This window comes from Megalobrama amblycephala, linkage group LG14 (genome assembly GCF_018812025.1).
Source record: "Megalobrama amblycephala isolate DHTTF-2021 linkage group LG14, ASM1881202v1, whole genome shotgun sequence".
Taxonomy (NCBI): domain Eukaryota; kingdom Metazoa; phylum Chordata; class Actinopteri; order Cypriniformes; family Xenocyprididae; genus Megalobrama; species Megalobrama amblycephala.
In genome coordinates this window covers 2,345,222-2,367,956 of record NC_063057.1, presented here as the reverse complement: position 1 = coordinate 2,367,956, position 22,735 = coordinate 2,345,222, and the positions used below count along the sequence as shown (strand labels likewise).

General features: G+C 36.6%; 1 long non-coding RNA gene across 3 annotated transcripts in view; it reads right to left on the bottom strand.

Moving 5' to 3' along the window:
* Positions 1-132: 132 nt before the first annotated feature.
* The window catches only part of LOC125244345, a 154,702-nt gene continuing 132,099 nt past the window's right edge, over positions 133-22,735 (bottom strand). Inside the window, exons 15-17 of one of the 3 annotated variants that reach the window (XR_007179319.1) lie at positions 10,882-10,992; positions 7,291-7,487; positions 133-5,603 (exon numbers count right to left, since the gene is read on the bottom strand). This is a non-coding gene — a long non-coding RNA (uncharacterized LOC125244345). The remainder of the gene's footprint in view (positions 5,604-7,290; positions 7,488-10,881; positions 10,993-22,735) is intronic. The other 2 variants (XR_007179320.1, XR_007179321.1) reach the window with 2 other exon arrangements.

The window sequence follows — 22,735 nt, the reverse complement described above, 5'->3', positions numbered from 1 at the left end:
TAAAATAATAATAATAATATTAAAAACATTGCATAAACACAACTAAATGACTAAAACTATAAAATTAAAATCTCAATACTTTATAAAATAAAATGTATATAAATATATGTATATAATTTAGATAATACGTATATATGTTTTGTTATATATTACAAACTTATATGTTAGATGTGATTAATCAATTTGACAGCAACTAAATGACTAAATCTATCAAATTAAAATCTCAATACTAAAATAACATTATAGTTTAATCAAGATGAGCACATTGCATTGAGATGCAACAGTGTGCTCTGTTTTAAACTGCTCATTTCATGCATACAGAACATTTGCATGCTGTGCACAAACAGTATATGGTAGTTTGCTCTGCGGAACATAGCCAATGTTTGTGTGCACATGAGAGACTCTCCCATCATTAACTCAGTACTGACTGTCAGTAGCAGATCTGTTTTTAAGCACCTTTGTCATCTCTCACAACCCATAATGGTATTTTTAATGAGGGGACTCTGGGAATTTGCTGTGATACTTCACCGTGCTCTTTTCAGATAATATTTGCGTGGTTACAGAAACTTTGGCTCTCCTTTGAGACTCGGATTTAAGCTAATGAATCCAAGGCACACAGCTTTGGAAATTAGCAGCCTCCCTCAAGCAATCTGTCCACACAGATTCCGGCAGACAGACTCTTTCCCTGCTAACGCAGCGGATCCTATGGGCATCTTCCATCAGACACATGCTGCATAATCATAAACTGTTGCTTGATGAACACTCAAGCCGTGCTTTGAATACAATTAAGCTAAGAATAGTTTGCTTTGGTCAAAAAAAAAAAAAAAGAATTACATGTAGTGACAGAATTTAGAAGTTAATGCTGGTTCTGATAGAAAGGTGTCAGAATACACAGTGCATCTCAGTTTGTTGCGTATGGAGCTGCATTTTTACTCGCATTTGGCTCTTGGCGAGTGTTAATTTTACTGCCGTGCGCCGCTCTGAACCTCCTGTGTTAAGCACACATCCCAAGCCGAGTTCAGTTTGATCGGAGCACTTTAACCTCAAAATAAACCCATCCATATTAAATGAGCCTGTAATACACTGTGTAAAACGCTCAGTCCTGAGTAAACGCATGAATATTGAATAATAGGTATGGCTGCTACACTTGTGCAGATATATGGGGATTGAAGTCTGTGTGTGACAGTTTACAATTTAAATTCACATGCACAGTTCAATATTGTGCATTTAGTAAAATCATTCGATTTTTGAATTTACATTCACACAGCTAACTCCATACAATTTAGCATATAATAAATCCCTAAACATATTTGGATAAGATTACACATTATCTGAAGCAAATGTGAGCGCTGCTCATACCTGTGGAAAACTCACCTGCCTCAGTTAACAAGGCATTCCAAATGGTTGCTAGGATGTTGTTCTGAGGGGTTGTTATTCGGTTGCTAAGTGGTTGTTGTAAGTGTTATTGGAGGTTGCTAGGTGGTTGTTAGGGTTGTCCTAGGAGGTTACTATGTGGTGGATAAGTGTTCGCCAGGGTATTTTGAGAGGTTGCTATGTAGTTGCTATGCAGCCGATAGATGGGTTACTATGTTGTTCAGGAGGTTGGTATGCACCATCTAAGTGGTTGCCACGGTATTTTGAGAGGTTGCTATGTGGATGCTAGGGTGTTCTAAGAGGTTACTATGTGGCTGATAGAGGGGTTACTAGGGTGTTGAGGAGGTTGGTATGTGCCAGTTAAGTGGTTGCCACGGTATTTTGGGAGGTTGCTATGTGGATGCTATGGTGTTCTGAGAGGTTGCTAGGTGTTTGTTAGGATTGTTCTAGGAGGTTACTATGTAGCAGATAAGTATTTGCCAGGGTATTATGAGAGGTTTTTTGGGAGGTTGCATGTGAATGCTATGGTGTACTGAGAGGTTGCTATGCGGTTGGTAGGAAGTTGCTTTAGTGAACTGGGAGGTTGCTATGTAGTTGCCAGGTAGTTCATATGGTGTTCCTAAAGTTTGCTATACAGTCGCAACTAAGAAGTTGCAATGTAGCTGATAATGGGGGTATTCAGGAGGTTGATATACAGTGGCTAAGTGGTTGCCATGATATTTTGGGAGGTTGCTATGTGGATGCTGTGGTGTTCTGAGAAGTTGTTATGCAGTTGCTAGGCAGTTTGTATGGTGTTCCAGGAGGTTGCTAGGGTGTTCAGGAAGTTGCTATGTAGCTGCTAAGGGGTTACAAGTGTGTTCTTTAAGGTTGCTAGGTGGTTGTTAGGGTTGCTCTAAGAGATTACTATGTGGTGGATAAGTGTTTGCCAGGGTATTTTGAGAGGTTGCTTTTGCAGTTGCTAGGGTGTTATAAGAGGTTGCTATGCGGCCGATAGATGGTTACCATGATGTTCAGGAGGTTGGCATGCACCATTTAAGTGGTTGCCACGGTATTTTGGGAGGTTGCTATGTGGATGCTATGGTGTACTGAGAGGCTGCTACACAGTTGCTAGGCTGTTGCTAGGGTGTTCAGGAAGTTGCTATGCGGCTGCTAAGGGGTTACATGCGTGTTCTAGGAGGTTGCTAGGTGGTTGTTAGGGTTGTTCTAAGAGGTAACCTATGAATAAGTGTTTGACAGGGTATTTTGAGAGGTTGCTATGCAGTTGCTAGGGTGTTCTAAGAGGTTGCTATGTGGCTGATAGAGGGGTTACTAGGGTGTTCAGGAGGTTTGTATGTGGCAGTTAAGTGTTTGCCAGGGTATTTTGAGAGGTTGCTATGCAGTTGCTAGGGTGTTCTAAGAGGTTGCTATGCGGCCAATAGATGGTTACTATGATGTTCAGGAGGTTGGCATGCACCATTTAAGTGGTTGCCATTGTATTTTGGGAGGTTGCTATGTGGATGCTATGGTGTACTGAGAGGTTGCTACACGGTTGCTAGGAAGTTGCTTTAGTGAACTGGGAGGTTGCTATGCAGTTGCCAGGTAGTTTGTAGTCCACTAGTTCATAGTGTTCCTAAAGTTTGTTATACAGTTGCTAGGGTGATCTAAAAAGTTGCAATGCAGCTGATAATGGGGTTGTTCAGGAGGTTGATATGAGGTATATGAGGTTGAGAAGTTGTTATGCAGTTGCTAGGGTGATCTGGAGGTTGATATGCGGTAGCTAGGCAGTTTGTATGGTGTTCCAGGAGGTTGCTAGGCTGTTGCTAGGGTTTTCGGGAAGTTGCAATGTAGCTGCTAAGGGGTTACAAGAGTGTTCTAGGAGGTTGCTATGGGGTTCAGGAAATTGCTATGTGGTTGTTAAGTGGTTGCTATGGTGTTCTGGGAGGTTGCTAGGTGGTTGTTACGGTTGTCCTAGGAGGTTGTTATGCAGCTGATAGAGGGGTTACTGGGGTGTTCAGGAGGTTGCTATGTTGCTTCTAGGTGGTTGCCAGGGTATTTTGAGAGAATGCTCTGCAGTTATACTTATGATTAAAATATCAACATAAATTGCTTTGACATTATTCAAACTGCAGTTGACGTCAGTAACTCTGATTGAATTTCGGGAAAAATCCCTTACAAGTTCAACCAAATACCTCTTCCAGTCCGGGTCATTATTTCAAGATGACTCTTTACTTCCTGTTGCACTGAGCCCATTAAAATCCTCTGAATCTACTAATGCAGGAAGAGTAATTATGAGCAGCATTGTGGGGATGAAACTGGACGAGCGCCAGCTGTGATTTACAACCGTTTGAAGAGATCAGCTGAGACTCGGGAAGACACGGTTCTGGGAGGGAAGGACGGGAAGATATCTGCTCCAGTATCAAACGACAGCAATCAAAACATCATTACTCTCACCCTGCACCACGACGGGCTCTTTTCCTCAGCGCTGCTCTCAGCTGATCTGACTTCCTGTTAGAGAAAATGCACGCCGGTGCGTTCATTAAGAGCACCTGTCAGGCTCGCAACGGAAGCCGAGATCCCACGCTTTTCTCATCTTGTATTGCTTATACTGCCGCCGTTGACTGAACAGCTCGAGACGTGTTGGTAGATTTCAACCACTTCAGAGACAGACATAAAAACACACATAAATCATCCTAGAGTGGGACTTATCCATCCAAAAAGTAGTTGAATTTTCACATTTTTTACATTAGTCTTGTCGCCAGATGCCAAAATATGCTAGGATGCTCTTGGAGGTTGCAATAGAGTTGCTAGGTACTGTAGTTTCTATGGTGCTCTGCGAGGTTGCTAGGTGGTTGCTATGGTGCTCTGAGAGGTTGGTATGTTGTTGCTAGGTAGTTGCTATGGTGCTCTGAGAGGTTGCTAGGTGGTTGCTAGGTAGTTGCTATGGTGGTCTGAGAGGTTGCTGTGTAGTTGTTAGGTAGTTTCTATGGTGTTCTGAGAGGTTGTTATGTAGTTGCAATGGTGGTCTGAGAGGTTGGTATATGGTTGCTAGGTAGTTGCTATGGTATTCTGGGAGGTTGCTAGGTGGTTGCTATGGTGGTCTGAGAGGTTGCTGTGCAGTTGTTAGGTAGTTTCTATGGTGTTCTGAGAGGTTGGTATGTTGTTGCTAGGTAGTTGCTATGCTGCTCAGATGTTGCTAGGTGGTTGCTAGGTAGTTGCTATGGTGGTCTGAGAGGTTGCTGTGCAGTTGTTAGGTAGCTTCTATGGTGTTCTGAGAGGTTGGTATGTGGTTGCTAGGTAGTTGCTATGGTATTCTGAGAGGTTGCTAGGTGGTTGCTATGGTGGTCTGAGAGGTTGCTGTGTTGTTGCTAGGTAGTTGTTATGGTGCTCTGAGAGGTTGGTATATGGTTGCTTGGTAGTTGCTATAGTATTCTGAGAGGTTGCTATACGGTTGCTAGGTAGCTACTATGGTGTTCTAAAAGGTTGCTAGGCAGTTGCTATGGTGTTCTGAGAGCTTGCCATGCAGTTGCTAGGTAGCTACTATGATGTTCTGAAAGGTTGGTATGTGGTTGCTAGGTAGTTGCTATGGTGGTCTGAGAGGTTGCAAGGTAGCTACTATGGTGTTCTGAGAGGTTGCTATGTGGTTGGTAGGTAGTTGCTATGATGTTCTGGGAGGTTGCTAGGTGGTTGCTAGGGTGTTCATGAGGTTGCTATGTAGCATATAAGTGGTTGCTAAGGTGTTTTAGGAAATAACATATAAATCAGCCTAGAATGGGATTTATCTTTCCAAAAGGGTTTGAATTTTTACATTTTGTGTCATAGTTACAGCCACAAGATGCCAAAACTTTGCTAAGGTTAACACTATGTCAACCATTATGAGTTCATCCATAAATAACTAAACTGTGTCCATGTAGAGAACGGGATTAATCACTCAGAAGAGAAGAGACAGTGTGAGCAGTAACATGATCTCTGTAGCATGATTTCAGTAACATGATTTCAGACTTCTGAAACAGGCGTTTGAGTCGAGATCACTTTATCCTGATGCAGATCTCTCCGGCCCTCTTCATCTGCAGGACCTGAGCATCTGGTGCTGGAGGAACGCTGACCTCACGTTTCTCTCAGATGAAGAGCGTTGATCACGAGGGGCTCAATGTCAGGTGGTTCTCAAAGGCAGTTGAGCCGTGTGAAGAATGCTGAGAATGACAGGCTGGTTTACTGTTTATTGCATCACATGGTCTCTGAACACACCTGTTCTGCACAAATCAAAGAAGAAACAAGAATTTGCTTTAAGTTTTCAAACATGTTGAAGAGGAGGAAAATGAAATGAGAAACTGTATTCTTCTACTACTTTTATAACCATGAAAGCACATCCACCACAATTCTCATTACTGCAATATAGCAATTATTTAAATTTGTGTTATTTTATTATACTATAATAGAATTAATAAGAATTATACTTATTAAAATGATACAAAATTATCTATCTATCTATCTATATATATATAAAAAATTATAAAAAAGTAAAAGAAAAAATCTAAAATCTAAAAAGAAAATAAATTTAAAAATCATTACACATAAGATATAAATAAAATTTGATTATACCATAACAGGAAAAAATATATATTTAATAAAATATAATTATACATTGTTTAACAATATAAAGTATATAAAATAAATATATCTAATATCTAAAATATTATATATAATTAAATGAAAATAATGAAAATCTAACATGAAAATAAATTTAAAAATGAGTAAACATAAAATATAAAATAAAATATTAATTTATTATACTATAATACAACAAACTATATTTAAAATATAATTATACATTATTTAACAATATAACATATATATAAAATATATATAAAAAAAAAAATATATATATATATATATATATAGTAATGAAAATCTAACAAGAAAATTAATTTAAAAATGAGTAGACATAAGATATAAAATTAAATATTATTTTATTATACTATAATAGAACAAAATATATTTAATAAAATATAATTATACATTGTTTAACAATATAAAATATAAAATAAATATATCTAATATCTAAAATATTATATATAATTAAATGAAAATAATGAAAATCTAACATGAAAATAAATTTAAAAATGAGTAAACATAAAATATAAAATAAAATATTAATTTATTATACTATAATACAACAAACTATATTTAAAATATAATTATACATTATTTAACAATATATATATATATATATATATATATATATATATATAGTAATGAAAATCTAACAAGAAAATTAATTTAAAAATGAGTAGACATAAGATATAAAATTAAATATTATTTTATTATACTATAATAGAACAAAATATATTTAATAAAATATAATTATACATTGTTTAACAATATAAAGTATATAAAATATAAAATAAATATATCTAATATCTAAAATATTATATATAATGAAATGAAAATAATGAAAATCTAACATGAAAATAAATTTAAAAATGAGTAAACATAAAATATAAAATAAAATATTAATTTATTATACTATAATACAACAAACTATATTTAAAATATAATTACTATATATATATATATATATATATATATATATATATATATATATATTACTATAATTACTATATATATAATATATATATATAGTAATGAAAAAAATGAGTAGACATAAAATATAAAATTAAATATTATTTTATTATACTATAATAGAACAAACTACATTTAATAAAATATATTTATACATTATTTATCGGTTTTGGGCCAAATATGTTCTTCTCTATATTTTATTTATATTAACAGGGCTGCTAATTATTGCAAAACAAAACAAAATAAAATAAAATAAAATAAAATAAAATAAAATAAAATAAAATAAAATAAAATAAAATAAAATAATAAAACAAAATAAAATAAAGAAAAATCTAAACAAAACACATGGGCTCTCACTGGCTAGCTTTTTCATTCTCACAGCAGCTCTCTCTCTCATGCCCTTTCATTTTTCAGTGACATTTGAGGCGTCTAACTTCATTCCATGTCGTCCTCGGCTTCATCTCTCAACGTGATGACTGCAGGAAGTAATGTCATTTGCTCTCCGAACAGCCGCATTCTGAGTGAACGAGTGTCACAATATCACGCATTCAGTCCTGAAACAGGACAGAGACGACATGTGAATACTGACTGACAAACAAAGCACTTCTACACTGATCTCAAAAACACACTCTTGACATCGAGCATAAGAGGCTAAAAGAAGGCTGGACCCAATCAGAGATTAGTATTCTGTCATAGACACAAATGAATGTTTCTCCATTAGCTGCACTGGATTCGTGTCTGTGCACATGAAGTACAGGCTCTCACATGAACAAGATATTTACGTGATTGACAATATTGATTAGTGCAAATTAATTCTGTCAAGTGTTTTAAAAGGAAACGCGTCTCAAATACAGGATCCAGAAGCCTCGTCTGCTGTTTTACGTGATGATAATCACTTCAGGTCAATATATTTCCACTGGGGCACGACACTTGTTTCATCTTGGGAATAAAACTGTACACTCTAACCATTACCGTAATTAGATATCCATGAATAGACGAGAATTAAAGATAATTTAAAGCAATTGAGGCACTTTGAAGACAGGAGCACATTACTCTGTGATGAGCGTTCACAACTCAAAACAGCATTCGGTCCCTGGAGACTCACTAATGAATATTCATAAGATTGTTTCAGAGATAAAAAAGATAAATTGGTGTGAGCTACATAAATTTTTGAAGCACATAAATGTTATTTTTGTTCTGTTTAGAGTCTGGAAATAGAGCGATATCCCGAGGACATTTGCTGTGATCTGCTAACGTTGCTCTAGAATGTGATCTGTCTCTTTAATTTGTTTGTGTTTCGGTTTGTGTTTTCTGTCGTAATAAATCCACTGACATGCCCAATATTTAATGAGCACGCTATTTGTGTATGCTAATCACATGCATTCATCATTAAATAAAATACACACCGTGTTCATCGGAATTGGCACCAAAAGTAGAAGTTTCTGCTCTTAAATGAGATGATAATTTTATGTTTCCCAAATATGAATATGGTAATCATTCATGTTACTGCCGCAGTACTTTTTAAGGGTAGTTTATTTAAGGGCCACAAATGTTTTGCTCTATATTTTATTAATATTAACAGGGCTGCTAATTATTGCAAAATAAAATAAAATAAAATAAAATAAAATAAAATAAAATAAAATAAAATAAAATAAAATAAAATAAAATAAAATAAAATAAAATAAAATAAAATAAAATAAAATAAAATAAAATAAAATAAAATAAAATAAAATAAAATAAAATAAAATAAAATAAAGGTACGGTTAGCTTCTAAAAAAGCTAAAAAAAAAGAGATCTAAAATTATTTTAGGAACCTTTTGTTACTAAACTTATTTTGATCTACTTTTCAAGTATCTTGCATTGTAGCTAATTACAGATCATCATTAAATTATGAGTAATTAGTTATTATAAAACACAATGTCTAATGAATCAGTTTTTTAGTGCAACCAGTATAGTTCAATTCCCAAACAAATTACTCAAATGAGTGAAAAAATAAATAATAAAAAAATAATAATAATAAATAAAGGTATTTTTATTTTCATTTATTTTAAAATAAAAATTTATTTATTTTTATTTATCTTAAAATAAAATAAATAAAAATAAAGGTACGGTTAGCTTCTAAAAAAGCTAAAAAAAAAAAGAGATCTAAAATTATTTTAGGAACCTTTTGTTACTAAACTTATTTTTGGCTACTTTTCAAGTATATTTCATTGTAGCTAATTACAAATCATTATTAAATTATGAGTAATTAGTTATTATAAAACACAATGTCTAATGAATCAGTTTTTTAGTGCAACCAGTATAGTTCAATTCCCAAACAAATTACTTGAATGAGTAAAAAAAAAAATAATAAAATAAAATAAAATAAAATAAAATAAAATAAAGGTACGGTTAGCTTCTAAAAAAGCTAAAAAAAAAAAAAAGAGATCTAAAATTATTTTTAGTGCAACCAGTATAGTTCAATTCCCAAACAAATGACTCAAATGAGTGAAAAATAAATAAATAAAATAAATAAATAAAAAATAAAATAAATAAAGGTATTTTTATTTTTATTTATTTTAAAATAAAAATTATTTATTTTTATTTATTTTAAAATAAAATAAATAAAAATAAAGGTACGGTTAGCTTCTAAAAAAGCTAAAAAAAAAAAGAGATCTAAAATTATTTTAGGAACCTTTTGTTACTAAACTTATTTTTAGCTACTTTTCAAGTATCTTTCATTGTAGCTAATTACAAATCATTATTAAATTATGAGTAATTAGTTATTATAAAACACAATGTCTAATGAATCAGTTTTTTAGTGCAACCAGTGTAGTTTGATTCCCAAACAAATGACACAAATGAGTGAAATAAAAAAAAAATAATAAAAAAAATAATAATAAAAAAATAAAATCAAAGTACGGTTAAATTCTAAAAAGCTAAAACTGTTTTAGGTACTCTTTATTACTAAAGTTAGTTTCATCTACTTTATGAGTATCTTGCAGTGTAGCTACCATCATTAAATTATGAGTAATTACTTATTATAAAGCACAATTAATCTGTTCGTTTTAGTGCAACCAGTGTAGTTCGATTCCCAAACAAATGAGTAAAATACAATAATAAAATAAATAAATAAAGCCACTGTACAAATGCTAAAAAAAAGAACTTTTTTTGTTTTGTTTCATTTCTGAAGTTAGTTTGAGATGCTTTTTGAGTGACTTCTAATGTATCCAAGTACAATAGAGAAGTTACGACACAAATGAGTAATTAGTTATTACAACACACAAGCTCGCTAACATATTTCCAGGTATTTTATGTCTCTCACTAAAGACTTGAGGTCAACAGCTGTGATCTGAAACGCTCCCATCCTCCATATGTCAGTCTGCTTTTTCACCCTGTCATAAGTACGCCATTAAACCCACCATAATGTTAATGAACGGGACTGGCCCATCCAATTAACATGGAGGTCCTCACTGTTTCAAACAGGCCGGTGGGACGTCACTTGTCAAGTGCCAATTGTGGCCTAGAGGGCTATTGGCAATAAAAAGCTGTCAGTCAGCGCAGCTTCGTCTGGATTTATAGCTACAAGGTGCATATCAGCTCCTCGTTCTGCTTATAGGTCAGATAAAGCTGCTCTGTGCTGTGGGTTATGAGCCCAGCGCCTCATATCTGCCAGGACGGCCCATGAGCAGCACTCATCCCGGCTCAGAGAGCTGCAGAATAAAGTCCAAGCAGCTTTTGCGCTGGCCTGCGGAGCAAGTGAGCGGCTGCCATCTTGGACTGCGTCTCGCAGCTGCACCGAAGTCCCTCAGCGGCCCTACAGGCAATGGCAGGATTTTCGGTCGTCCTGGCACAGAGCAGTCATGATCGGTACACACAGAGAGGACAATAGACAGAGGAACACAAAGACTGCTGCTGTGTGCAGAGCAAAGAGACGGTTGGTTTTGTTTGAGAGGGTATGGCGCTTACCGGCATTGTTTGCATGAGGCTTCAAAAGATGACAGTGATGATGCATTTTCTCTTTTTGTCTCCAGATCCTCCCATCTTCCTTTCTTTACAAACTTTCCTTTGTCCGTGTTACTAGAGGAAAGAAATATCATAAATGAGATCTGAGATATCATTCATGCATCTAACACAAAGTTACATGCAACACTAATCATAAACTAAACTGCAGTTGATTCATTTAGGTTTATAAATATTCACTGATATTTTCTTTTTTCTTTTTTTATTCTAGTAAGAAAAATATTTAGGAATAAATTTGTGAAAAAAGAAATGGAGTTCCATTGTCAAAATGAAATAATTACAAATAATTTTCAAAATCAAATTCAAATTCAATTGGCTTTAACTATATACATTACACAACAATACTAAACAAAAATGTAGTAAAATATGATTCACTGTTTCACTGTTTTTGATTCAGTAAAAAGAACCGACTCATTAGAAGCATTTATTCAGGAATCAAGGACACTGATTGCTCTGTATTTTTTTTGATTCACTAAAAAGAATTGACTCAGGGTCATTTGTTTAGGAAACTGGTGGCACTAAAAAGAACCGATTCATTAGAGTCATTCATTCATGAATCAAGGACACTGATTGCTCTGTATTTTTTTTGATTCACTAAAAAGAATTGACTCAGGGTCATTTGTTTAGGAAATTGGTTGCACTAAAAAGAACCGATTCATTAGAGTCATTCGTTCAGGAATCAAGGACACTGGTTGCTCTGTATAGTTTTGATTCACTAAAAATAATTGAATCAGAGTCATTTGTTTAAGAAATTGGTTGCACTAAAAAGAACCGATTCATTAGAGTCATTCATTCAGGAATCAAGGACACTGGTTGCTCTGTATAGTTTTGATTCACTAAAAAGAATTGACTCAGAGTCATTTGTTTAGGAAACTTTACGAGCATTTGAATTCAGCAGAAATCTGTGGAGCGTGTGGGACTGCGATGACTCTGTCCAACGGCATTAAAGAGTATGCATACGATATTGTATCTGAGAGTCACTGTTACCTCCGTGCTCACAAAGCGTGGCTCTTGTCATTGCTGATTCCACGCAGAATTTCAGTAACCCAATATGAGCGTCTCATCCTGAGCTGCAAACACAATCAGCCAGCAGGGATAAGCTGGCAAACTCCAATACACCCAATAAGCATCAAACAGCGGCCTAATTTGATTAATGTCCTCACACTGCGTTCAGTTCAGTGGATGTGTTCGGAGTGCCAGGACACAGCTGAAAGTTCAGGAAAAGCTGGACTCGAGAACTGGTGTATTGAAATGGAGGATCCGGTGGGTTTTCCACTCAAGCATTAAGAGCTTTGAAGCCTCTGTGCTCTCGTGGCCTCATGAATAAAACCTCGGCTTTTCTGTTCAAAAAGCAATGGATTGGAAGTGTTCGCAAAAGTCTTTTGAATGACTTGTGTTTGTTTGAAACCCTGAATGATGCCTTTTAAAACCACACACAAAAATACTGTTACAAAGGTAAAAGACATTTCACCCAGAGGATATGAGCCACGTGGTTGGCAGGGCGTTGCTAAAGTATTTGACTGCTTGAGGCGTCTTTGCTAGAGTGTTCTGGGTGGTTGCCAGGGTGTTGCTATGTGGCTTCTAAGGTGTTCGGAGTGTTTTTAGCGGTTGCTATGGTGTTCTGAGTGTTTTTAAAAATTACTATGCAGTTGTTAGGGTGTTCTGAGTAGTTGCCAGGGTGTTGCTATGTGGTTGCTATGGTGTTCTGAGTGTTTTTTTGCAGTTGCTATGCCACTGCTAGGGTGTTCTGGCAGTTGCCAGGGTGTTGCTATGTGGTTGCTAAGGAATATTTTAATGGTTGCTTTACCATTGCTAGGGTTCTGGCAGTTGCCAGGGTGGTGTTATCTGGTGGTCTGAGTGTTTTTTTCTTTCTTTTTGCGGTTACTATGCCATTGCTAGGGTGTTCTGGAGGTTACCAGGGTGTTGCTATGTGGTTACTAATGTGTTCTGGGTATTTTTCGCAGTTACTATACCGTTGCTAGGATGTTCTGGTAAGTTGCCAGGGTATTGCTATGTGGTTGCTAAGGTATATTGAGAGTTTTAACGGTTGCAAAGTCATTGCTAGGGTGTTCTGGGTAGTTACCTGAGTGTTGCTATGTGGTTGCTAAGGTGTTCTGAGTGTTTTAATGGTTGCTACACCATTGCTAGGGTGTTCTGGTTAGTTTCTAGGGTATTGCTATGTGGTTGCTAAGGTATTCTGAGTGTTTTAATGGTTCCTACACCATTGCTAGGGTGTTTTGGCAGTTGCCAGGGTGTTGCTATGTGGTTGCTATGGTGTTCTGAGTGGTTTTCTTGCAGTTGCTATGCCATTGCTAGGGTGTTCTGGCAGTTCCCAGGGTGTTGCTATGTGGTTGCTAAGGAGTATTTTAATGGTTACTTTACCATTGCTAGGGTTCTGCCAGGGTGGTGTTATCTGGTAGTCTGAGTGTTTTTTTGTTTTTTTTTTTGCAGTTACTATGCCATTGCTAGGGTGTTCTGGAGGTTACCAGGGTGTTGCTATGTGGTTACTAATGTGTTACGGGTATTTTTCGCAGTTGCTATGCCGTTGCTAGGATGTTCTGGTAAGTTGCCAGGGTATTGCTATGTGGTTGCTAAGGTGTATTGAGAGTTTTAACGGTTGCCAAGCCATTGCTAGGGTGTTCTGGGTAGTTACCAGAGTGTTGTTATGTGGTTGCTAAGGTGTTATGAGTGTTTTAATGGTTGCTACACCATTGCTAGGGTGTTCTGGTTAGTTTCTAGAGTATTGCTATGTGGTTGCTAAGGTGTTCTGAGTGTTTTAATGGTTGCTACACCATTGCTAGGGTGTTTTGGCAGTTGCCAGGGTGTTGCTATGTGGTTGCTAAAGTGTTCTGAGTGTTTTTTTTGCAGTTGCTACACCATTGCCAAGGTGTTCTGGCGATTACCAAGATGTTGCTATGTGGTTGCTAAGGTTTTCTGAATGTTTTTTTGTGGTTGCTACGCCACTGCTAGGGTGTTCTAGGCAGTTGCCAGGGTATTGCTATGTGGTTGCTAAGGTGGGCACATCATGCAGTCAGTTCTCAGCTCCACACACACAGGAACTCAGACCAACCACATACACAGCCACACATCTCTTCTCTTCCTTCTCTCTCCTCACTGAGACAGAAGTATCTAAACTTCTCCTCTCCAGTCATCTTACCGCCCTCTAGATCCCATCCCCTCACACCTTCTACAAGCCATCGTTCCTACACTTTTACCAGCACTTACACACATCATCAACACATCTCTCCACACTGGCATTTTCCCTACTGCAGGCTCGTGCTTAAAAAACCTACATTAAACACATCACTTGTAGACAGCTACAGACCTGTCTCTCTCCTACCATTCATAGCAAAAACTCTTGAACGAGTTGTTTTCAATCAGGTGTCATCTTTCTTTTCACAGAGCAACCAATTGGACATCCAATCTGGTTTCAAGAGCGGCCACTCGACTGAGACTGCACTGCTGTCAGTCACTGAATCCCTGCGGATTGCAAAGGCTGATTCCAAATCATCAGTTCTCATTCTGCTTGATCTATCTGCTGCCTTTGACACGGTGAATCATCAGATCCTTCTGTCCACCCTCTAATCACTGGGCATCACAGGTACTCCACTTCACTGGTTTGAATCTCACAGGTAGGTCTTTCAGGGTTGCCTGGAGAGGGGAGGTATCCAAACTGATCACGGGAGTTCCTCAGGGTTCAGTGCTTGGACCCCTCCTCTTCTCCATTTACACTACATCACTTAGTACCATCACACAGGTACATGGTTTCTCCTACCATTGCTATGCTGATGACACCCAACTCTTCCTTTCATTCCAACCAGATGATCCCACAGTAGCTGCACGAATCTCAAGCTGTATGGCGGACATCTCGGCACGGATGAAAGAACATCATCTGCAGCTCAACCTGGCTAAGACTGAGCTTCTTGTCTTCCCTGCCAATCCGACTCTAAATCACGATTTCACCATCCAGCTAGGGAGTCTTCTATTACGCCATCAAATTCGGCCAGAAATCTTGGAGTAATCTTTGATGGCCAACTGAACTTCAAAGACCATGCAGATTTGCACTACACAACATCAGGAAAATCAGGCCCTTTCTAACAGAACATGCAACACAACTTCTCATCCAGGCCCTGGTCATTTCTAGGCTTGATTACTGCAATGCTCTTCTGGCTGGACTGCCATCATGCACAATCAAGCCTCTACAAATGATTCAGAACGCTGCAGCACGTATCGTCTTCATTGAGCCCAAAAGAGCACACGTCACGCCTCTCTTCATCTCTCTGCACTGGCTACCACTTGCTGCTCACATCCCCCTACTTCCACTCATTTTTACGAGTCTACACACCTACTACACTCATTAAAGGAGTGAAGGCTCTCTGTACCATCACAGAGAGGCACAAAATCACTCTCCAGAACATTCTTGTTCACTGCTCCATGCTGGTGGAACAATCTTCCTGCCTTCATCCGGAATGCAGAATCCCTGGCAATATTCAAAAGGCAGCTGAAAACTCATTTCTTTTGTGAGCACTTAACCTATCCTTTGATTTGCTTTAATCCCTCTCTGTTGTAGCTTATGATGCTCTGAGCATTGTCTAAAACTTGTATGGTGAGCACTTTTTATTTGCCTCTTCATGACTCGCTTGTTGTATTCCTCACTTGTAAGTCACTTTGGATAAAAGCGTCTGCCAAATGAATAAATGTAAATGTAAATGTGTTTTGAGAGTTTTAATGGTTGCCAAGCCATTGCTTGGGTGTTCTGGGTAGTTGCTATGTGGTTGCTATACTAAAAAGTCTGGTCTCCACCTCTGACCTTAAAAACAAAAACAAAGTCTGTTGACAGAATTCAAGGCTATTATCATGACATTTAACAAACCAGCTTACTTTAGCGTTCTTGACTAGACAGTATGTTTTGGGAATCATGGGCATTTTTCTAACACAAAAGTGTAGATTGTAGATTATGCTTTTTTTCTAGCAACATGTGAGGCTCGCTAGCAAGCAAATCTGGCACTTTTTTCAGGTTTTGTGACAGAGCTTTTGTATTAGCGATTCCTCCCTCCATTCACCGCTCCACCTCTCTCTCTCTCTCCCCCTGAAGTCATGCTCCTTGCGTAAAATTGCATTATTCCATCTCTATTCCAATTCCTTTTCCTAAGCCAGAGCTTTGTGATCACCCTCCAGATAGGTATTTTATGAAGCAGAAGAGATGGGTGGAAATATTCATCCATGAGAAATATTTATCCGGAGCTTTTTCCCCCCAAAACTGAATTTTCCTTTAATGTCTCTTTTTCTCCCACTGCAATCAAAGCCAACGCTGAAAAACAGAATGAACAGAAAAGGTCGTCCGCTACTTCTTAGCTTTGAGCAGAAGAGGTCAGACTCAAACGTACAATCTTGGTCTACATGCTTTGATTTCACATGCCATTAAGTCTACCTAAATTGCACCGTCTGGATGAAGGCCGCAACTTTCACACAGGCAGTCCTGTCATCTTTGCTCTCGCCACATGGCACGGCTACAGCCTTTAAATCAAAAACAAATCTGCATTAATATCTAGTTTTGATTCCTCACAGCATACTCGACAACAGAAAACAGCACACTTGAAAGGCTTATTTCAATATTCAAAAATGAATCATCAAGGAAACACAGTACAAACCCGAGGACAATCTTATCGCTCAGAGGTTGCTATTTCATAGCATGGCGTATCATTTAAATATCAACATCGTCTCAGATGCTTCTTTTAAATTCTGTAGGAGAAATAAAAATAGGCTTAAGTGAGACACACATTTACATACAGTACAAGCATAGAGCTATAAAATAAATGTGGATGGTGTCTCAGGTCATTTTGGCTTTAAAATATGTGATCAGAAACATTTGAGTTCAAATTAAGATCTTCTGGTTGCAGACTTTGGCTTCTTGGCAAATCTGATCACAGTTTGAAGGCACTGTTGAGATCATTTCTGAAATTCTAGTGGAGACACATGTGAGATAACAGGGATTTTTTTTTCTTTTTCAGGTAAAATATCTGGGACTACATTTAATCTCATTGCTGTCCATGAGAAACAACTGAGATATCAAAGAGATCTAATTTGTTTTTTGTTTTTTTCCTCTAAAAAAGACTGAGATATTGTTGAAATCTCTTTAAAACTATAGAGACACTATGAGATATCTGGGGTCTTTGCTCAGGTAAAATAATCCATTTGGCTTCCATTTAATCTCATTGCTGTCCATGAGAAACAACTGAGATGTTAAAGAGATTTCATTTGGGATTATAATTGGTCATTGAGTTTGAGACATTGTTGAAATCTCTTCAGAACTACAAAGGAGACACATGTGATTTAACTGGGTTTTTTTCTCATGTAAAATATCTGGGACTCCATTTCGTTTCAATTTGATATCGTTGCTGTCCACGAGAAACAACTGAGATATCAAAGAGATCTCATTTCTGATTTTTTGAGCTCTTAAAAAGATTGAGATATTGTTTAAATCTCTTGAACACATTTGAGAGAATGGGGTCTTTTCTCAGATAAAATATCAGGGACTCCATTTGGTTTCCATTTAATCTCATTTCAGTCCATGAGAAACAACTGAGATGTCAAAGAGATCTCATTTGTTTTTGTGTCCTCTAAAAAGACTGAGACATTGTTAAAATCTCTTATAGAGGAGACACTATGAGATAACTGAGGTCTTTTCTCAGGTAAAATATATGAGACTCCATTTGGTTTCCATTTGATCTCATTGCTATCCATGAGAAACAACTGAGATATAAAAAAGAGATCTCATTTCTGATTTTTTGAGCTCTAAAAAAAGATTGAGATATTGTTTAAATCTCTTGAAAACTATAGAGGAGACACATTTGAGATAACGGGGTCTTTTCTCAGGTAAAATATATGAGACTCCATTTGGTTTCCATTTGATCTCATTGCTGTCCATGAGAAACAACTGAGATGTTAAAGAGATTTCATTTGGGATTATAGTTGGTCATTGAATTTGAGACATTGTTGAAATCTCTTCAGAACTACAAAGGAGACACATGTGATTTAACTGGGGTTTTTTCTCATGTAAAATATCTGGGACTCCATTTCGTTTCAATTTGATATCGTTGCTGTCCATGAGAAACAACTGAGATATCAAAGAGATCTCATTTCTGATTTTTTGAGCTCTTAAAAAGATTGAGATATTGTTTAAATCTCTTGAACACATTTGAGAGAATGGAGTCTTTTCTCAGATAAAATATCAGGGACTCCATTTGGTTTCCATTTAATCTCATTTCAGTCCATGAGAAACAACTGAGATATCAAAGAGATCTCATTTCTGATTTTTTGAGCTCTTAAAAAGATTGAGATATTGTTTAAATCTCTTTAACACATTTGAGAGAATGGAGTCTTTTCTCAGATAAAATATCAGGGACTCCATTTGGTTTCCATTTAATCTCATTTCAGTCCATGAGAAACAACTGAGATGTCAAAGAGATCTCATTTGTTTTTGTGCCCTCTAAAAAGACTGAGACATTGTTAAAATCTCTTATAGAGGAGACACTATGAGATAACTGAGGTCTTTTCTCAGGTAAAATATATGAGACTCCATTTGGTTTCCATTTGATCTCATTGCTATCCATGAGAAACAACCGAGATATAAAAAAGAGGTCTCATTTCTCATTTATTGAGCTCTAAAAAAGATTGAGATATTGTTTAAATCTCTTGAAAACTATAGAGGAGACACATTTGAGAGAATGGGGTCTTTTCTCAGGTAAAATATATGAGACTCCATTTGGTTTCCATTTGATCTCATTTCTGTCCATGAGATGTCAAAGAGATCTCATTTGTTTTTGTGTCCTCTAAAAAGACTGAGACATTGTTAAAATCTCTCATAGAGGAGACACTATGAGATAACTGAGGTCTTTTCTCAGGTAAAATATATGAGACTCCATTTGGTTTCCATTTGATCTCATTGCTATCCATGAGAAACAACCGAGATATCAAAGAGAAATCATTTCTGATTTTTTGATTAAGATTAAGACTGTCAGGGTTGGAAGGAACGAGGACTCGAATGCAGGAAGAGAGGGCTTTTTATTAAATAAAAATAAAACAAAACAAGACAAGACAACAAAAACTACCCCGTGGGCGAAAACAGACTTGACTTGACAAAGAGGGAACACACATGGGAAAATACGACGACCGAATATACAACAACGAACCAACACAGGACTGCAAACACAAGGAGAATAAGTAGGGAACAAACAAGGCAGGTAATGATGTGGAACAGGTGGGGCAAATTAACCAATGAACAGATAACAAGATGGGCGGGGTCCAGACAATAGACAGGTGAGCACATGGCACAAGGAAACACAAACCAGCTGGGTGCAATGAAACAGGATAATGAGTCCGGGAAGTGTGTTATGGGAAATTGAGTTCACGGGTGTGGTGAGGAACGGTCCGGGTTGGAGTGCCCTCTGGTGGCTAACTAGGGCACTCCAACTGGTGATCATGACAAAGACATTGTTAAAATCTCTTCAAAACTAAAGAAGAAACGTGAGATAACTGGGGTCTTTTCTCAGGTAAAATATCTGGGACTCCAATTAATCTCATTTCTGTCCACGAGAAACAACTGAGATATCAAAGCGATCTCATTTGGGATAAAAGGAGATTGTTGATCTCTCTTCTAAAGCAGAAGTCTCAATTTAATATCACTGCTGTCAAGGAGTAGTGTTTTTATTTCCAAAGGGAGCAACAGTCTAAAAATCCACAGTATCTCAGTTAAATTCATTTTCTCATATTAAATTCCACTTCAGAAATATGCTATTGTGCTTCTCTTTCCATCGGCATCCTATAAGAGCAGTCATAATTATGCGTGAGCGTATAGAAACTACCTTTTCATAAAGAGCACAAAATAATATTCAAGGTAATGAAATGTGGCAGTTGATGGTATGAGGAAACTTTAATGAGAGGAATCTTCACGCTAATGGAGTCATGCTATCTGCTCTACTTGAAAGACACTAGGCTATTTACGTACGAAGCACCTCTATTATCGAGGAACAATAATATAGCGCAGGCCCTGGGATCTTACTGATCTTATTGAGTTACATATCATCTCTTAAAGAGCTCTGTTGTGTATTGATTGCTATTTTCCCTCTCCACACACAAGCTGCCCACCAATCGCTAGCATCATTAGCTTAAGATTCCTGGCTGGCACCACGGTAATGGAGCAGACGATTAATTGCTCACAGCCTCTGTTTGGTATCGATTGTCCAAACCGACCCCCAAATCCAAGAAAACGCACAGTATTGCAGACAAAAGAAGAAGTGCACACATGCAGACAAAAGAAGAAGTAATACGTGTTCGCATGTCTAAACTGTCTAAAACATGCCAATTTTTTATTTCCAAGCTATGTTTGGTTTGCGGCACCGTCCAAAAAATGCTATTGATTACATTTGTCCTGACTGAATGCATATATAGGCAGTGAGGTTGTGTTGGTAAGAGAGCATGGACGAGCTGTTAATGATAGGATTACTATCACGGTGAAGGCAGCTTATGAGCTGTTTAGCATGCCAGCTGTATCTCTGATATCTGATATGCAGATTGATATCACTTGTTAGGGTAATTGGACAAACATTTTACACAGATCCATATCTGTCTGACACATTTGGTGAACTCAATATCACTCAGACTAAAAAAGCTCTGTTACGAAACCTAGTGAGCTGCCTAATGAAACAGTATTTTAAGGGTTCAAAGTCACACTATACAAACATATATTATATGGGTCATTGACGAATAAGGTTTTTAAAACATAATGGAGATATAATTAATTCTGAAGTTTTATTAAGTGTTAACGATGAGATTGTGTGGTTTTTATAATCAATTAGCAATGCTTTTGTCAATTTTTACAAGACGGACAAAATTTGTCAGCAAAAAAGTCATTTGGTTTAACAAAAATTTCGGTTTTACCGAATGACGATATTTTCAAACAGTGCTAACAGGCTGATATCTAGCTATCTAGCAAAAGGACAATCAAACATTTTATATTTAGTACAAGTTTTTAAAATATTACAACATTTTCCATGTTTTATAACGGTTGCACCGAATGACCTGATGTTTCGGGACATGCGTATGATCAAGTGAAAACATGAATTTTTCAAATATTTGAAAGAGAGTTAGTTACTTTGCTTCATGACCATGTGGTCCTTTGCAGGTGTCTGAATGATGTCACATGATATTGACCACATGACTTGATCCAAAATGGTCCCTTTATATTGGTTACTCCAAATGACATCAATGAAATTCATTTTTCGGACATTCTTTCTCATAACAAAACAACGACTTCTACACATAATTTTAATGCCATTTTGCACTATGTTGATATATGATGTTATAAAATCATGCCAGAATAAAAAAATACATACATTTATTACATTTTAAGATATTTCAATCACAAATGAAATGGCTGTATTCGTCTTTGGACGGTTAAACCGAATGACCTTTTGAAACATCAAAATCTTTAAAATACTTGTACATGTGGCAAAATATAATTAAATCCTTTTGGATTCAATAAAAGAGATCTAGTTGTTCTACCTTACATCGTGATGTATGTACAAGTAAACTGACTGGGAGGGAACAAAAAACAAAATGTTGAAATAACACTGGATTCATTATCGTGTATTTTGAACAGCTTTTCCTGAACTGTTTTGACATTTTAAGACATTAAACTCCTGCTAAAGTTTTCTCTTGAGCTGCAGCAGATCTCCGCGTTATCATAAAAAGACATGCCTGGATTTCACCCGGGAGTAACTGTGGTAAATCGCAAGGGCTGTGATTATAACATTCGTAAAGATAAGGAACATACTGTTTAACATTTCAGCAGCACTAAAAACACAGAGCGCTGAGGTTTATAAATGTAGTCTCTGCTTATACATGATATTCCACATTATTTCAAATGCACATTCTGAGTTATCTGAGCCCCATATCAATCCTTCGGAAATATGATTTCTGTCAGACAAGCAGTGCAGCGTCGTGCTAAGTTGAGACTGTCGGATTGTGCATTGGTTTAAATGAGAAGAACAATCCGTCATGTCAGTTGCTTTTATAAGCTTGTTAAACCTGCCCGATTAGGGCCTGATCATGCACAGAAGAGATAATGAGAGATTCAAACTGTCAGACAATTTCCCTTAAAGACCAGCAAAGGTCTCCAATGCTCCATTGTGTTCTTTAACACATTAGATCCAGGTAGTGAGCAATAAGATCCAAAACCTAGTGAGCTGCCTACCTGGAGAGCACTAGTGCTAAAAACTACTGCAGCATAATTATTCTGCCTTCTAAGATGCCTATATACGCTATACATTATTACTCTCTCTATATATGGGCCATTGTACAGAACTGGTTCAAAGTCAGAGTTGGAAACATCTTAAAGTATTTTTCCACAATGCAAATTGTATAATATCCAAGGTACACATTTCTAGTCACTGTGCAGTTAATTCTCATATTGTATTTTCAGAAAGTTTGGGAATATTTTCCTCTCGCCAAATTTGTCGCTACCGAAACGCAATGATAAATAATTTATTAAGAAAGGTTACATTGACCTATTAAGATTTTGTTTACATCTACCTTGTAAATATTTTTGCTATTTTAACAAAAAAAAAAGGTTTTCAAAGGTAAATCAAGAACAATTACAATTTTAACAATATTTCAAGTGTAATTTATGAGATTTGTTGTATTTTGAATCCGATTTTACTTTGTAAAAGGCATAAAGTTTATCATACTGATTTCAAAGTTAAGGATTCATTAGTTTGAATATACGATTGAACCAAGCACT